At 38.7% G+C, this 14,941-nt stretch overlaps 1 long non-coding RNA gene across 1 annotated transcript; it reads left to right on the top strand.

Moving 5' to 3' along the window:
- Positions 1-4,962, top strand: LOC140226346 (uncharacterized). Its single transcript, XR_011900935.1, has 4 exons — positions 1-243; positions 2,496-2,734; positions 3,026-3,205; positions 4,464-4,962. It is a non-coding gene; the product is annotated as an uncharacterized lncRNA (long non-coding RNA).
- The last annotated feature ends 9,979 nt before the right edge of the window (positions 4,963-14,941 follow it).

Below are 14,941 nucleotides of genomic sequence, written 5' to 3'. Positions count from 1 at the left end.
TTGAGTTGCATTTTCAAATTCTGTAAAACGTTAACGCGTACAAAGCAAAATGGCAGCGCAGAGAACGAAGAAATTTTATGCCCTGTGACTGTGATGACAGCGTTGGAAAAGGTCCTGCGGTGGACTGGATAAAGGACAATGCCCAATATTCACGTTGTTGTTCCCATGAGGAAGTGACTGTAGTGTAATGGGGCAGCGGAAAATCTGCATCAACACATCACGCAAAGCTGCTTGCAGCTAATGGTAAGTTACGTTCAACTGTATACCCTACATGTTGATTGTGTGTATGATTGAGGGTACCACCTATCGTCATCCTATTGGATTTGTAGCTTGTTTATTCCAAAAATATATTACAAATTCGCCTAAATCTTACCTCAAATATGCCATAAATACTACAGTTGATATGTCGTGACCGTCTTGTTGGTTTTAAATCTTCGTTTTAAAATAGCGCAATTTTAGTGCACGCAATCCGTTTTCTTCGCGCAACGTTAGTTCTAGCTGTTAGCGATCGGCAACCCTCCCTCCATAGGTAATACACGTCAATTTCACAGCCATGCGTCGTTACTGAGCGCATGTGTAATGTGTAATTGAAACATGTCTATAGGGCTACTACTAGTTTGGTTTGTTAGTTTGTTTGTGAGTTTGATTTGCGTTTCTTCGTTTTTATTGTTTTCAAAGCTAATGACACTTACTGTAATCCCGCGCATACTTTTTCGTTCGTACGCAAACAGCCATGATAAATACGCAGGGAGCCAGGGTGCCGATGTCAAGCAGGTACCCTGCCGATACTGGCGATAGGTGGTACCCTTACCATAAGATATAACGTTAGAATCTATTTACATGTATGTTAAGTTCAGCCGGGGGAGTTTTCAGCCGCCTCGAGACTCTACAATCAACTTTGCATCATACCTTTGCCCAGATATCCTGAATAGTAACCACCTAAAAACCTATGTCACATCCATAGCCACAACTACTGACTGGGAACCTGGCTGTATGGTAGCCCTACTACATATCGACCACCCTTATTGAAACCGACCGCGTATAATTCGCGCACTGAACACTTAGTACGCACTTCTCTGCGCGCAAAGCACATAAAAATGGATTGGCTTTGAATGTAGATTAGGATGGTGTGGGAAAACGCGGTAATTCACTGTTCATTAATGGTTTTAATCAAGGACAAAATTTCGAATGAATATTTTCACCGAATCGTAATGACAGCACAATGTAATGTCTATGGAAGTTTCTAAAATGCTTCTAAAAAGCTTCGTACAACACGGTGTTCAATACAACTCGGTTTACGTGCATTGTCAATGCAAAATCAGTGGTCGATCCTAAAAACGCGATTTACCGCGGGGAGCTGAAACGAGGCCACGCAAGTTCGTCTGCGATATTTTTGCACTGAAACTTCGAATCGAAAAGGGAACAACGGCATTTGATAGAGCTGGATTTTCTCAATCACGTAGGTCAAGTTTTTTACGTGAATTTCAGTGTTAGATATTCTTATCAAGCAAATAAACATTAGGCGGTCGATTAGTAGTAGGTCCAACCCTACTATTAGATCGTTCAGACCTAAGTTGACCTTTTCCTCATTTTACTTTCAAAAATGAGAATTTGGACACAGAGGCTCAGAATTTGATTTTGTACTTACGCGTGCAGCTAACTGTAAGGAGACATACGTTTAGATTTAAGACATTCCTTGTCAAATTCCTTATGATTGTGACAAAAGTTCTTGTCAACTAAAGGCTAAAGCTAAGTCTAACCGTTAGGATACACCTCTTCACTCCATCACAAGCATTTTGCAAGTAACTTTCTGTGAGATTTTGGGTTTAACTACTTTGCTGCGGACCACGTAATATCCTTGGCAACATTCCATTGTGTGCTGAGCATGTAATATAATATTACGTCTTCATATAATGTGCAATTTGAAGCCTCAGCGCTGTGCTACCCCTACCCCTATGACATGATTGAATGTACGGGCAACAGGTGCCCCCCAAAATCAGTGATTTAGCTGATTTAGCTTTGTGAGGGTTTTGATTGGTCTCCAAGGTGAAAGTTTCTATAGAGTCTCAATTCAAAATGGCGACCTACAGTGGGAAGAAGGGTTTTGATGAATCTTTTGATGATAGTAAGTAAAGCTGCTCTTTGTGAAGGATTTGTGGAGGTATCGCAGATCAGGAGAGGATGATGCCTCACTATTTCATATTTCAAGCAATATAATTCTGGCCAATCTTTCGCCTTCTGGAAGGCATGTTTTGAGATACACATGCATTATTATGCATCAGCACCCAGGTGTTCAGTGTGCGTAAAAGCCTGCTGCAGTCCAGTGGTTAATTGTTTCATCCATTGTGAAGCATTATTATTATTATTATTATTACTTATAGTGCGCTTTTCCCACAAGGCCCAAAGCGCTTACAATCAATTCAAAATATGCACGACAGTATGCACGACAGTACGTCTTTAATCTTTTGAATGCTTTTCTTCATCTGCATTTTCAGATCAGAGGATGTTCACTCTCCATAGGCTTGAAGTATTGGAGAGGCTAGACCAACATGAGCAGGTGTACATTCAAATTGCAGAGCGCCACCACAGCAGGTTGCTTTACCAGTAAACATGGAGATTGGTGAGCTGAGGAGACTACGATGCCGCCATTACCCCCTCGAGAGTAAGGCAGCTTTCCAAGAGCTCGACAGCCTTCTAGCTTCTGGAGATTTCTTTTGCTGGTAGAAAGATATTGGTGAGCAAAATACTAGTATTCGAAAGTGTTGCCTATATGTGTCATTTTTCTTTCCCTTGACCTCTGTCCTCTGTAATCTGTTGTTAGTTTTTAACCAAATCAATTCAATGACAGTGAACATAGTGTTTATATGAAATTAAATGTCACATAAAATGAGAAATGAGATTTGAATGTTTTTTTTACATGTATAAAAAAGTAAGGAATTAATCATTTGTCTTGTCAGCTGCTTGTTTATGTTTAGTAAATTCTCTTATTTTATTTAAGGATTTGATCTTTTCAACTCTTTTTCAGACATACATCCTCAGAATCAGTGGATCCTAATGGCAGGCGGTGTGCGGCAACTCTCTGGAGAAGATTGTGGGTCATGAGATCAGAAAGACCTGCATGGCAACAACAGGTCGAGCATGAAGGGGACATCTTCGTTTGCAGATTTACAAGGTTGCCATGCTTTCGTCTCAAGTACTATTTTCAGTAAGTCAAGCCAAGCCCTCTTCAAAAACAGAATTACTTTCTTAGCCATTTTTTTTTTAATTTCCACATTCAAAGTCTTTTTTTTTTTCCGTTCGTTTTTATATGATACAGAGCTCTATCATAAAGATTTGGTTGAGACTTGGCTTAAGGTTTTTGTCATGTTTTTGTTTTTTTGTGGGATAGTGAGAAACCTCTTGTAAAATACAACTGTATGAAAGACCATGTAGTTTCATGGGGATTTCTTTTTTTTTTTTTTTTTTTTAATGAAAATCAATTTTGAAATGGCTGGGATGTCCAAAACAGAGCAATCCTATTAGAGCTTGGAATTCAAATTTTATTACAATCTTTTAGTTGTACTTTTTGGATTTTGTAGCTATTCCATATCCGATTTCCATCAAATAAACTTTGAATTCCTCTTACCCCTAACCAGGCCAGGCCCTTTTTAGTGTTCTGTGGCCTGGGAGGGGTTGATTCAATTACCCCCCCCCCCTCCGAGATCTCAGCGTTTTATTGCACAATCGCTATGAAATTTGGCTTGTTCATTACCCGTGGTGTAATCTACCAAGCTATACAAAAAGAAATGGAAATTTTCGTCATACAGTATATGCATAAAATCATGCATTTTGCTCCCTATCAGATATTAAAGCTCCTAGAATCCTATTTTTTGGTGAAAACATTCTTTGTGGCATTTCTAACAATGAATTTGAAAAAAAAGATAGTATCAAAATCAATTTCTTCAGTATTTTATTGTATTAATTTCTTGGTAATCTTAGGTACATGTATTTTTTTGTTTTTTCGGCCTGTTGATTCATCATTTTTTTTCCCACAGAATTTATGTCAGAACCCATTTCAAGCATTATCATGATAAAATTAATTAGTTTCAGCCCATGAAAGTGAAAATGATTAGATCTTTATGAATAAGAAGAGAAAACTCAATTTGCATAGACTTTATACACAAAATCACGTTTTGAGCCATTTTCAGTCTGACAGGCATACATAAAACGTCATGCAGCGTCATGACAGTATCAAAAGATGTGCAAGACTTCAAAGTAAAAGTCAGGGAACGATGCAGTCAAAAAATTTCATGTGGCGGAGTAGTCGCCAAAATGTGGAGGGGGAGGGGGTTGATTCAATATCTGGATACTTGGAATAAAATTTCCATGATGTTTCACTTTTTCAATCTTGAAATACATGTATGTATACACAGGTATGTACTGACAATTTAGCATTTCTTTTTCTATCATCTTTTCTACTGCAGACATGATACATTCGTATGCACAAGCAAAGGGATGCAAGATACCAGCGAGAAAGAGACCACAAACTGGGCTTGCCACTGGATTTCCAACTCGCGTGATCATAAAGGAAACATGCAGACGAGGAGGAGGACAAAGAGTGTGCAAGAGGCTCCAGCTGGAAATTAAGAAAAAGATTGACTGTCGCCTTTGTGATTGTAGACTATGGTGGGACATTTATCACATTCAGTGACATTTCTTCTCTCTTTTTATTTATAAATGAGGAGAATGTTGATTGTGTTATCTTGAATGAAAAGGAAAAGTGTCAGGATCAAGTCGGCTATGTACTACTACTTGGACTGTAAAATCAAACCAAATATTGGAAATATTTTCATGCATCATTTTTATTTATATGATCATCATTGAAAATACATATAATTCCTTATACATGTACTGTATCATGATATTGACAGAACATTACAATTTTTTTTTTCTTGCATGCATTGTGAATATGTTCCTTCATTTGCTGGACTTTCCATAATAAATAGTTTAAATTTTATGCTACATCAAGTCTACTCAGATTTAAGTTCTTTGTGTTCTCTACTCCTCTCAACTTAACTTTACATCAGGATTGCATGTTTTCGTAATACATGTACATCATATTGATCATTATTCCTGTCAGCGCTTGAAGTGTCATCTCTTGTGCCAACAAACCGTTTCTGTAATGTATTACATAACAACTTACGGATATTTCTTTTCCAACAGCCTAGAAATGAAGCATATCATTCACCTGCCCCCTTCCACCGAGTTCCACAGACATGAATTCCCCTGGCTGTTGCTGGTTTGGGCAAGCCTTCAGTCAAGCTTTGTGGTTGTTAAGGTTCAATTTTGTGAAGAAAGCATGCATAAAATCTGACTAAATTGCAGAAGCGGTCTGTTGTAATTCATCTTCATACATTTACTGTATGTTTTTTGTTATTTCATTACTTTGCAAACATTCACATGAGAGAAATCTGTGTTTCCACCTTGGAAAACAAATTTCCCTTTCAACCTAGCTACACTTACACTGTAGAATATCTTCTAGATTACATGCCTGCCCTGACAAAACCAGTGTGGGCCCCATGTGGTGTATATGGGGAAAATATGGAACTAAATTGGCAAAGCCCATTTGGCCCATATGGGCCCCAGATGGGGTGTAGGCCTACAGGGAAAAACATACATGGGTTTCATGTATACTCAGTACTTGAATTCTAGAAAAAAACAAACATTGTATTATATTTTATTGATTGTTTATGTATGCTATGAAAGCGGATATAGATTGTCACTTGTTTATCGTTGTAATTGTACATGTATATTCATTTGCAGTAATGAAGTACAGGGTAACCCTTTTATAATGAGGTTGGTGGGACCACCATTTTGTCCTCGTTATAACCAGTACCTCATTGTAAACATAGGCATACTGTATGTTTACTATTTCAATATTTGCAAATTCAGATGAGACCAATAAGATATCCTCTTTTCCCAGGTTTCCCTGTACTGGTATTACTGCAATACCATTGTAGTACTACTGCAGTACTGGTACTACAGTACTACAGCAGTACCGGTACTGCAGTACCACTATTGGTACTGTAGTACTACTGCAGTACTGGTACTGCAGTACTACAGCAGTGCCGGTACTGAGTACTGCAGTATCATTACTGGTACTGTAGTACTACTGCAGTACTGGTACTGCAGTGGTACTGCAGTACTACTGCAGTACTGGTACTGCAGTGGTACTGCAGTACTACTGTAGTACTGGTACTGCAGTGGTACTGCAGTGCTGGTACTGCAGTAGTACTGCAGTGCTGGTACTGCAGTAGTACTACAGTGGTACTGCAGTAGTACTGCAGTACTACTGCAGTACTGGTACTGCAGTGGTACTGCAGTAGTACTGCAGTACTGGTACTGCAGTGGTACTGCAGTAGTACTGCAGTACCACTGAGGTACCACTGCAGTACCAGTACTGTAGTACTGCAGTACTGGTACTGCAATACTGGTACTGCAGTACTGGTACTGCAATACTGGTACTGCAGTACTGGTACTGCAATACTGGTACTGCAGTACTGGTACTGCAGTACTACTGCTGTGTAGTACTGGTACTGCAGTAGGCCTACTGGTACTGCAGTACCAGTACTGCAGTACTACTGATGCAATGACTACTGCAGTACCAGTACTGCAGTACTACTAGTACTGCAAGGAAGAAGTGAGGTAGTACTGCAGTACTGGTACTGCAGTACTGCAGTACTGCAGTACTAGTACTGCAGTAAAGTGTCCAATTTACTACAGTACTTCTGCAGTACTAGTACTGCAGTACTACTGCAGTACGTGTACTGCAGTAGTACTGCAATACTTGTACTGCAGTACTACTGCAGTACTTTTTCACAAGGGTTAACCAATCACATGAGAGGATTCTAGAAATGAGGTATATAATAAGTTTTATGCAACGGGCCCCTGGAACAAATACACAGTATACAATGGCAAAGAAAATAATATCAGCGTGATTACAAGTGGGCAAGTCCAAGCTATTTTGCACCAGTAACGCGTGGGACATCACAAGAAGATTTAGCCCTATATTGCACTGTTAAGATTGAAATTCTGTATGTTGTGTTGCTTTTGATAGCTAGTAGGTATCTTCATTCAAAACAATAGAAAAAATGAGAATCATGCGTTCAGTATTTAATTTATGCAAATTTATTCTCCAGTAACGCGTGGGACCACAAAAATTGTCTTTTTTTTCTTCTTTTACTTTTATCTCAATTATTGTGAAAATACTTGGTATACTATAGAATCATTACAAACATCTTTTTCTACAACAAAAACTGTACCTGAAACAAAACATTTCAGAAAAAATCATGAAACTGTTTTCTCTCAAGGTCAATTATAGAAAGATAGGTATAGTAACGCGTGGGACAAGTAACGCGTGGGACATTTTTGTCACTATGAATATTGTGATGTGAATTGCACATTTGCTCAGAGAAACTTTAATATGGGGTACTAATTATCTAAATAGATGTATTTCTAATAAATTCTTGCAAATTCAAATGATTTAGACCCACCAGAACAATAGATATAATAAGAAATATGAAATGCCTGTGTTATCCTTTATTTTTTGACATTTGCCTTTGAATGTGACCTTGAAAATAGCATGTAATGATCTTTTGTGAATTATTCATCCAAAGTGGAACTTTTCACCAAATTTCAAGTCAGAATTCAGAAAATTAAAAAAAATCCCTCAATAATGTACACATTTCCCATAGAAGACTAAGATTTAGTACACTTCCATTGACTTGTACACAAATCGTCCCACGCGTTACTAAAATGTCCCACGCGTTACTAAGTTTAATTGAAAATTGCAAGTATGAGATTTATCAGACTAACTTTTTATCTCTTGGATATGATTAGGTCCATTGTGAATTTGGTCTTTTGAAAGTTTCAGGTCAATCAAATCATTAAATTTTATGCAAATGAGAAATAACGACCTAAAAAAGTAACGCGTGGGACATGCTAATTTTGGCCCATCCCTCATTTGCATATTTAATCAGTTGAGAAACTGAAAATCACAGTCATGATAACTTGTTAGTCAGACTTAAGGTCACCATACTTATTTTCATAAAAACTTGTAAAAATTAAAAGATACATTTTAAAATGCAGAATTTTTGAATGTCCCACGCGTTACTCTAAATTTTGATTTATGCAGATTAATTAATTTATTGCTGGTTATGCAGAAGGATTTTTACTTTTTCTTTTTGAAATTCATGTATTTTAACTTCTTAGCTTTCAAATGATACCAAGTTTATGTAGATTGACCCATTTTGAATTTTCAGTCTTGTGTGATCAAATAGCTTGGACTTGCCCAAGTATTGCTAGTCCCTGATTTAAATCTTCATAAGAATTTAATTTTTGCACTGATAGAACTATTTCCACCAGTTAGCATGACCCAAATAAATCCACTGTAGCCTCAATTTTGTGGCTGAAATAGTGCATCAATAATGTGTTATATTTATTAGGATTTTGGTGCACTGAAGCATGGAAAATCAACAACCAAGCCATTAACAAGCTAACAATTGGTACAATATACAACGTTTTGTGATTACTGCACACTCAGCCCGACACAGAAATAGCCCATACACACTGTAACCGTCTAATCCTACAGTGTATAGTAGCAAGTCCCTCAATCTTCCTCAGCTCCTGTCTTGATTGCCGTGGAGTAATTATGTTTGGGCATTCTTGGATAATGAGATATCCACAGCGGATTTGCCATCTTTGTGAAGATAGTCACACACACACACACACACATGTGCACATACAATGTACAGCAGTACACTGCATCTATTTGTAGCACATCGCTTTATGGTAGCATGTAGGCCTAAAAGTTAGCTATGAGCTGTATCATTCACACTATGAAATTATTGATGCCTGATAAATTGACAGAGAGGTTCATTTTTGATAAATCGTTATGATTATCATTATCATCATTATCATCATCATTATCATCGTCACTATCATTATTACCTTTTAAAATCAAATTATTGCTATCAGTTTACTAGACTGAGGTTATTATTATAATCATTATTCTCATATTTTATTGAGCATAATCTTTATGCAATAATGTTGATCATAATTATGCATGATCATCATTATAACATCATGGTAACTTCAATCATCATTAGGCCACAATTTTGGCAAAATGAAGCAGTTTGGTAAAAATAATTTAATAAGAAGAAAACAAAAAAAAAACTAATAAAAATTAAGTTTTCTCTAGATCACAACCAGTAGCAGGGTAGCCAACCTCTGGAGATCAAAAATATTCTGATGCCCAAGAATAAAAAAAAACAAACAAACAAACAAACAAAAATTCATAGATTCATACACATTGTACATGGCATCGTTGGTTGAAAATATTCATTAACTATGGTACAATGTATGTTGGCTTCTGTAAATATACAGTAGGCCTAACATCCTTTTTTTTTAAAGATAAATTCTTAAAGAAAGATAAAAAAAGCTATTAAAGATAAAAAAAGCAAGCTAGATTTGAATGTGAATCATTAGCATAAAATACCATCCATCTTTAACAGTCAGTGTATTTATCAAGTGCCCTGACCCATTTTGCATTATCTGTACATAAAGATCTTTCGTCAATGGAGAAAAATGTGCACATAATATGTGCAATGCTCACGTAAAAATCACCGAAAAGACCTTGTTATGTGAATAAGAACAGAACCAAGTACACGTTAATGACATCTATACAGAGACTGTATCTTTTGATGTTGTACGGACCTTGTATTTCGCCAACGAAAACGGTGCCAACAAGTTACCATGGTATCTAATACCACGACAATAATTGTGATGTCATTGCATCAATTAGGTTGTTGATGGTGATGACATGGATCAAGAAATGTCACCACCCTCCCCCCCCCCCACCCCCACCCACACTCGGCTCTGCTGGTCATTTATGAATGACCGTAATATACTGCAGGGCTGCATCTCTACCTTGTACCAAGGAGGTACTAGGCAACCTCCTTGCTTGTACCAAGGCATCATCATTCTCCTGCTCTCTGCTCCCCTCCCCCCCCCACCCCCATCCCACCACCAAGAGTTTTACCTCCCATCGCCCCACCGACCTACATGTCGAGCGGTTAATTCACCGCACAGAGGAGCGGAGAGTGATAGAGAGAGTTGGCCTAATGGGCTATGTGTGGGTGACTCAGAGCTGAGCCTCGCAATCAGCCGTGGCCGTATCGCGGGGTAAATTACGCACGGGATGACGCGGAGGGCGAGAGATGGGGAGACGAAGACAAGTATTAAAGAGACTGGGGGGGGGGTGGGGAGAAGAAGGAGAGAGAGGGATAGAGAGAATTGAGAGAGAAAAGCAGTTTATATTTGATGGAGGATGAGGCAGGGGAAAAGACACTGTGATTATTTTCGGAAAGCAGTTTCACACTTGTACATGAGCTTGTCCAATCTTATTTTCCCAAGAGCATAAATTATTTCTAATTCTAATGAGTATTGAGTTAATTGAACATGTCTCCTCACCAACAGGTACAATCAAGGTGATAATACATTGTACTGGGCGAGCTTGCCTACAATTGTACACCTCTTTGGTACAATGTACACGTATTAAACTGTGAATGACAATGAATAACTTGTTTTTATTACATGTTCATGCAGAAGTATACACCTATATTGAATGTATAACTCTGTACATTCAGGAAAAACATGGAAGGAGTTCAAACACATGCTAACTTTCTCATCTTTGTCAGTGGATTTTTAGACAGGTTGTACAATGTTCAGACTGCAAACATGTACCCAGAATCAGGCACATCTTGCTTTTAAAAGGAAAATATCTTCCAACCAAAATGGAGTAAAAAAAACAAACATTTAAACAAAACACATGTCTTGAAGAAATTGCAGTCAATTTTCAAATCAAACTTAAAAAAGGAAAAAAATCCAAAACTAAATAAAACATGTCCCCATGTCCCACAATAAGGTAAGAGAAAATATTGTTCTACCAATCTGAAAGGGCTATTTAAAGAGAAAGAGAGAAAGATATGGGCAGAGAGAGAGTCTGAAGAGGGAAAAGTGAATGATGTTGGGAAGTTCTCTTTGGGGGGAGGGCAGAGAGAGAGGTGCATTGCTGTGCTAGTAGCAAAATGCAAGAGAAAGAGAGAGAGAGGAAGAGACTCATGAAAATGGAGAGGATAAGAGAGAAAAGTGGATAAAATGTAAGCCTCTGACAGAAGGACAGATATCATAAGGCCAAAAGGTATCACAGAAAGTGAGGGAGAGAGGAGTGACAGATAGGAAGGGAAGAGAGAGTTATAAACAGAAGAGGCTGATCCATGCATTTAAAGTACTGAAATCAATATTTATGACAATAGAAAGAGGATGCATGAGGGTCACACATCAGCTGGATGGGGGAAAGAGATGGAGAAAGTGTGATAGTGGGAAAGTGGGAGACAGATAAAAAGTGGGAGAAAGAGGAGGAGGAGGAGAAAAATGAGAAGGAGGGGAGAAGAGATTTGAATAAAAAATGGGTATTTAAGGGGGAGAGAATGATAATCGGGGTGAAAACAGTTAAAGACTACATTGTAAACTGTAAAAACTGTTATTCTTGGCATACAGATAATTTTGCTGATATGAGGCGGTCATTGACATTTTTGTGAGATTGTTTTCGCGGATGGACACCGAGGCTATAGTAAATGTACTATTACCCTACAGTGAAGTGACATTTTCAGTTCACATGTACTTGTTTAAAAATTTGCTGTCCGACACTGATTTGCCCAATTTTGTGAAAATTTGTGAAAAATGCTTGCGAATACAATAGCTGTAACAATAGTCGTTTGGAGACAGATGGAGAGAGAGAGAGAGAGTTAAGAGAGATGGGAATTGTTGTCTTTAAAGACAGGGGATGGAGATGCAAAGTGCTGTCTCAGAAAAGAAGAGAAAGGAGTGGAGGATTGATACATAGGGTATGCAGAGAGAGAGAGAGAGAAAAAAAAAAAGGAGAGAGATTCATAAATAATTACGCCTCAAAGAGTGGGAAGTGCCCAAGCAAAAGACGCAGGCAATTTGAGTGCACTTGTGAAATAAAAAAAGTGAGGGTGGGGTAGGGAGGGGTCAAAACACCCTGTGTACATTCTGCTGGTGAAAGATGGATGACATTACACTTGTATACAGTACAAGACAGAAGAGAGATAAAGATATTAAAAATGTACATCAGATATGAGAGCAGGGAGAGGGGTTGGAGATGGAAGGGGAGATCGAGGGAGAAGGAGGGAGAGCTGGTGGGGTGAAGATGTGGTGATGACATGAATACAAATCACGGGAAGTAAAGACTTATAGCTGGCTTGATCTGTATGCAGACAAAGACAGAGATAGGGGTATGTAGACAAAAAGACAATGAGATGGAGATCAGCAGAGTGACAGAATAAAGCAGAATAATTTAGTTAAATCATCGGTAAGAAGAACTAGGTATATCAAGAATACACAATTAACAAAATAAAACACAATCAGTTTGTTGTTGCTTTTTTGCATGAAGCCAGAAAACAGAGCTACGGAAGTATTTCATCAATGTATTGAAAAAGTAAGAAAGAAAAAAACAAATCCTTAACATCAGACTACTGCGTAGCTGAAATCGGTTGCTAGTGTGAGGCGAAGTGATAGAGAGGACATCCAGAGATCGAGATGGAGAAAAGAGGAAAGGGGACGGGACACAGGGAGAGGAGAGAGACGCTACAGAGACTGCAGACTCTGCTTTCTGGTGAGGGGGGCAGGCAGGGCCCCGCCCGGCGGCAGGGGCGCGAGCCGCGAGAGAGCCAGCCACGGAGGACGATGGATGAACTCATTACGTCGCCTGCCCGCATCTCGCGGATGAATGCCTCTAATGGGTAAACAATAAAAGGATCCTGTTCTTCGGCCGTATAAACCAGAGCTCTTCGGATGAGGAGTGGGGAAAATGGGGATGCAGTTCTGGAGGATGGGGGGGGGGGTTGGGGGGGAGGATAGAGAAGAGATGGTGGGGGACTCATCTGGCTGAAGCCGGCGGGGCTCTGATGTGGTGTACTTGACGTCACAAATGCCCGTGACCCTACTTTCCCGGTGATTCAAAGCACTATGGCAAAAAGTGCTGGAAGAGGTGTGTATATGGGGGTTCTTGATTGTAAATCTTTGGTAAACACAAGCTCCGAGATCTTCAGTCATCTCTGTGAAATTACAAAAAGGCTTTCTCTCATTTATCTCTCTCTCTCTCTCTCCCATCTCTCATATCTCTGCTGTTTTTACAATCTCAGAGTGCAATATAAATATATGTACTGTCAGGAAATCATAAATGGGGGGGGGGGGACTCAATTTACAGGGATATAATTTCACTTTGAGTGATTCTTTGGAACACAATGAGAGCCAAAACAATGGGTTGAATAATTTGGCCACAACATCAAAAACGTGCACCACACCATCCAAATGATATCAGCAGGACACAAAGCATCATGTACGTGTGTACGATACGTTGATATCCCGTACTTGTACTTGTAGAGAACATGCAGGCTGCACAATGGAGGTGCGCAAAAGAAACGTGAGACGTTTGACAATGAATTCCAGATCCGAACACTTTTCAACCCAATTGCGATTCTAGGCGGCACATTGATTGAGCATGCAGCCAAACAGATGGGGGGGGGGTAGGGAGGGGGAGGTCGTACACAGAAGGAGATATTGCAGAGGAAAGAAAATTTTTGCACTTGGCAGAAAAGTCTGGTGGAGTAATTATGGACAACAAGCGAGCGCCAAGCTTGCTGTTCTCCTACTATCCTCCATGTGCTGGGATAAATTCATTTACAGTGTACACATGTACTCAATCCCACTTTCAGACTGCATCGGTTAATAGAAGGCATCTATGCATCACCATTCTCATCCTGTGATTTCCTTTGGTCTGAAATCACTTTGCTTTGTTTTGGCTTGTTTTGTTCTGTTTTTCCATTGAAATTTCACACAGACAATATCCCAGTTCGTTGGTTGAGAATGATAAGGCATTATGAGTTGTTTTTCCACTGGTGAATCAATGTGAATTCCATACAGAGTGTATAATGCGTGATGACCATGGGTTGAGGGGGGAGGGGAGGGGGACTGGGAATTAGTTGGCGGCACTGTCATTCTCTGTACTGTGAAACAAAATGAAACAAAAAATATTCACTGGCATTAATTTTTTTTTTTTTATTTGGAGCAAAATGCGGCATATTTTTTTTTCCAATACAATTCAAGTACCTGTGCTTGTAATTTGCATGTCTTTATTTTTTTTTTCTTTTTTTTTTAAGAAGTGTCAGGTTGCAACAGTTTCTGTTTTTGATATGTATACACACACACACACAAAAAAAAAAAAAAAAAAAAAAAAAAAAAAAAAAAAAAAAAAAACTAGTTGAAGCAGTAGCTAGTGTTACGGAGAAGAATTTTAAGTTTTTTTTTTTTGTTTTTTTTTTTTTTTAAATTGAAAGTGATTACACAATATTTCTTGAACCGTACATACGTACCACGTACCTAGGCCTACATGTGTATTGGTCAAAAAATGTAGCAAAAAAAAGAAGAAGAAGAAAACTAATAATTATTATAACAATTCGCTGATGCCATGCTGATGCCATGCTGAAGAATTCTCAGAGTATAAATGCTACTAGTGTAGATATCTCCAAGTTCAGCACTGGGTATGTCATGAAACTTATTAGTGTGAAAGGGGTATCAGAGTGGCACCAACCCCAGGATTAACCCATCACTCCAAGCCACAGACTCATTGGGATGTCTACCACAGCTTGGGGGACTCGTGATGTTTGCTTAACATACATCTCAATCATACCCTGTCTTTTGCCTCTTCCTTCTCTTCAGTATCTTCACATCTCTTCTGGAAGTGAATGTCATTCTTCTTTTCCTTCTTCTTCTTCTTCTTCTTCTTTTGAACCCCTTCTTCCTCTTCTTCTTCTCTTTC

This window comes from Diadema setosum, chromosome 3 (genome assembly GCF_964275005.1).
Source record: "Diadema setosum chromosome 3, eeDiaSeto1, whole genome shotgun sequence".
Classification (NCBI taxonomy): domain Eukaryota; kingdom Metazoa; phylum Echinodermata; class Echinoidea; order Diadematoida; family Diadematidae; genus Diadema; species Diadema setosum.
Note: the sequence above shows the minus strand (reverse complement) of the source record. Positions and strands in the feature narration are given on the sequence as shown.